The sequence below is a fragment of the Colobus angolensis genome, unplaced genomic scaffold, assembly GCF_000951035.1.
Source record: "Colobus angolensis palliatus isolate OR3802 unplaced genomic scaffold, Cang.pa_1.0 Scaffold20, whole genome shotgun sequence".
In the NCBI taxonomy this organism is placed as follows: Eukaryota; Metazoa; Chordata; class Mammalia; order Primates; family Cercopithecidae; genus Colobus; species Colobus angolensis.
The window spans coordinates 14,823,247-14,827,637 of NW_012115155.1; positions in this window are offsets into that span (position 1 = coordinate 14,823,247).

Sequence of the window (4,391 nt, forward strand, 5' to 3'; positions counted from 1 at the left end):
GGCAATCCTCCTGCCTCAGCCTTCCCAGTAACTGGGACTACACGTATACACCACCACACCTGGATATTTCTTGTATTTTTTTGTAGAGATGGGGCTCTCATCATGTTGCCCAGGCTCGTCTTGAACTCCTGTGCTAAATCAAACCTGCCACCATGCCCAACCAATTTAAAGCCTTACATATGAATACAAGAGGTAGGGAATAGAAAGCGTCCAATACAATATTAAAGATTATGTTGAGGGTATTATCTATGTTGTACCATTATTTTCATATAAATGTAATATAATGCTATGCTCAAGATCTTTTCAAAACACAGAGCTGAGAGAGGATTAGTATTCAGGGAACCTAATAAAACTGCAAATCATTATAAAAATACTAAAAACATATTACTGGTGGGATGGGTCTCTTAATTTGATTTGACCAGGGTTAGCAAAATCAGCCACAAGACAGTACATGGAAAATTTTTTTTACTTAGGTTGAGGTTTGAGGTTACTCACCTGCCTTTTTCAGCATATCCAATATTTGGTTCTAACTAAAAAATGGCATATTTGGGTATTTAAAATACAAAAATCATCAATGCAGAAAATTGGCAAGAATACCAAAAAATATTGTACAACATTCTTACAGTATACATTCTTAGCAAGAATATCAACAAACTGTTGATGAATATATAAATTAGAAAATCTAATGGGGAGAATAATTTGGCAACATATCAGAAATTTCACTTACGTATATTCTAGTAACTAGGCTGTCTACAGATGTGCACAATTACAAGAATAGCTACTGTGCTGTCCAACAAATTGGAAACATATAAAAGATCATTTATCACACTGCTTCAGTGATATGATAAGGTGAATCAACCCAGACTACATTTGTTAACATGGATAAATTTCAAAACATAAGGTAAAAATCAGCAGAATGTATCATCTCTTATTAAAGATATCATTTTAATTCTATATGTGTAATTAAAAATGTACATGAGTATGCACATGTCATGGAAAATATGCATGTGGTATAAAACACAAATTTATTGAAGTGATTCCCTCTGAGGAGGAAGGGAGGCATCAAAACTATGCATAGCATCTGAAAAAATTATACCTGTTAATATATTCACCAAGCAGGTGAAGTACATCTTAACATTCATTATTTCCCTACAATTTTTGTCTCATTTTTGAGTTTTTTTAAAGATTACATCATCTACTTCATAGATTAAATTTTGTGAACCTAAGATATCACCTGTCATGAAAAACAAAGATTTACCTTTTATAGATCACATTTTTTAAAAGTATGAAAAAGCTAGGAAGTTAAACAATCAAAGGGTTAGCACTCACTCCCTGCACAGTTGAAAATCTATGTGTAACTATTGACTCTATAGCCACTAATAGGCTACTGTAACCAGAAATCTTGCCAATAACATAAACAGTGAATAAACACATTTTGTATGTTATATATTATATACTATGGTTACAGTAAGCTAGAGAAAATATATTTATATATTTTCTGATTATCAGAAAGGTCTTCATCTTTGCCATATTCACAATGAGAAGGCAGAGGAAGTATTGGTCTTGCTGTTTCATGAGTGTCAGATACAGAATAAAATAGGCATGTAGTGGACCCACACAGTTCAAACCTGTATTGTGTAAGAGTCAACTAGATTTATATTAATATACATCCATAGATGATGATACATATAATTTTCATGTGTGCAATCATATTCATTCTTATATGTATTAACATATTAATTTTATCTTTTATCTCATAGAGCCATGCCCTAACAAGTGGACTTGCACCAAAAATGATAGAACAAAAGTATTTACCTATCAGAATTTTCCAATAACTTTTAAACATAACAATAGAAACCCATTCAGAAAATTAAATTTGATGTAATTAGGTAGTTATTGAAAATGAAATCTTCAGTTCTATTCCTGGCAGCAATTCATCTGAATTGATTTTTAAAACCACATCCTTGTCTTTGCCTTCTTTTGAGCTTTCTGGATTGATTCCATTGGGTTTCCTTCCCAATCTGGAGCCTCTCTATAGTCATCTGGTCATGGGTGTTATTTGCATCAGAATGAGGTCAAGCTATGTATTCATGATAATCTGGAGAAAAGTGAGGGCATCCTCTGGGTGGTATCAGAAAAGTTGGAGGCAGCCCTGGCTCCTATGCATTGTGAGATATTGGCCTCAATTTTGAGTTTCCTAGAATTAATAGCCTCTGTTTTAGTGAAAGAAAGATGGTCCTCAATACACTTGATAAATATCTACATCGTGAGGATGAACATTTTGACTTGTAATAAAAATTGAAAAGGAAACATGCTTTTGAGAGAATATCTAGCAGCTATTGACCAAAAAGAAATTTTCTCTTGCATTGTAAATGACAATTTTTTTTTTTTTTTTACTATGTGTATGTGTGTGTTTTGAAAACATTTCTGTATTGTGAGTTTGTGTTGTTATGGATTATTTATTTTATGATTTGGCTTTTCATGGTATCACAGTGCTTTTTATCGTAACAGCATTTCACACCAATCACTTTGAAACTGAGGACTCTAATTCCAACTTGTCAAAGACGAAGAGATGAAATGTGAAAACTGCCTGACAAGAAGCAGATATCTGTGCACCAAGAAATGATATTCACTACTCACTTTGTGAATCAGATGTATAAAATTACAGCTTCCATGGCAGTGATGGGCATTTGAGGCAATTTGTCTACAAAGGAATCTCAGATAAGCATCTTTAATAAAACTCATGTCTCCCCTGTTGGTCTGTACCTCATTATACTGTAATCCTAAGATTCAATTTTATACAAATGCATATATATCTAAACTCAAGTTTTATAACGGTATCCTATTTCTATGTACTACAATATTACCATATGTATAGCCTTACAAATCAAGGCAGTGTATCTACTCTAAAATCTTCTCCACATAGTGCAGAGTTAAAGATTTGAAAGGGTCTGGCTAGAACTACGTGCTTTACTAACTTAATTTTGTATATGTACTTTCTTCATTTGTGACACACTATCAGATGGCTGTGCTTTAAATGCAAAATATATCTTAAATAAATAGCACATAATTATTTATTCTTCTTCAGGGTCTGTATGATGGTTAACATTATGTGTCAACTTGACTGGACCACCAGCTGTTCAGATCTTTTGTCAAATGTCACTAACATTCATCTGTTATTATAGATAAGAATAAGGATTATATGATAAGTTTTAAAACGTAATACACCATCACTGTGAGCTGAGACTTTCTGCTAGTGTTTAGGGTAGATTAACAACATAAACGTGTGGCTAAAATTTGAGAAGCATTTTTCTTGATTCAATATTTTTCCTCACACACATTTGGGTTAATCCAAGAAATCTGTTTTAAAAAGGTACTAACTTTGTTACTTTTTCAACGTTTTTTGAGAACACACTAAAAGACAATTCATTTTCTGTGAATTCTAATTTTCATGTAAACCAAAGACTTAAATTTAGAATACAGTCAAATCTGACTAATGCTGAGTAACTTGGGGAGAGATTTGATCTTTAAAAATTCAGATTAAAAATAATTGTAAAACCAAAAGAAGGTAAGTAATACTCATAGGACAGTCACACAAACCCCAACAGCAGAATATACATTCTTCAAGAAAACAGTGAACACATAATATGAACAGCAGAATATACATTCTTCAAGAAAACAGTGAACACATAATATGATTGCTTTCTGAGCCATAAAACAGGTCTCAGTATTTTAAATTTACGTATATAATACAGGTTTTGTTATATGCCTTCGGGGGATTCAATTAGAAATTAATAACACAGAGATACTTAAGAAAACATGTCAATTTCTAATCTTCAACTAAAGCAGTGCTTTGAGACACAGATTTGAACATTTTTAAAGAAATAGAGCTCACGTTAATTAGAAAACTATTAAATTACAATTAAACAATAAAATAAAAAACTGGAAAACTATTAAATTACAATTAAACAATAAAATAAAAAACTGGGAAGACCGGTAAAGTTGATAAGCCAGGCTGATTAAAAAATGTGAGGAAAAACCACAAGTATCAGGAAAAAGGAACATGGCATCACTGCAGTTCTTATCAGCGTTAAAGATGTCTGTCAATAAAGTCCAAATTTTAGATGCAATGGCAACTATCTTAAATGACAGCAACTACCAGACTCACTTAAAAGGTAATATATAACCTAAATAGCTGTATATCAAAGTAAACCGTGACATGTGATGGAAGAAATTAGAATTTTAGGTAAAACATTCATACAAAGAAAGAAAACTCCAGTTTCAGATGATATCCCTGGGAAATTCCACCAAACATTGAAGGAAGAAACATTTCCAATTTTACAACTTTGTCAGAAAATAGAGTTGCAGAAAGCATTTTCAAACTCATATGA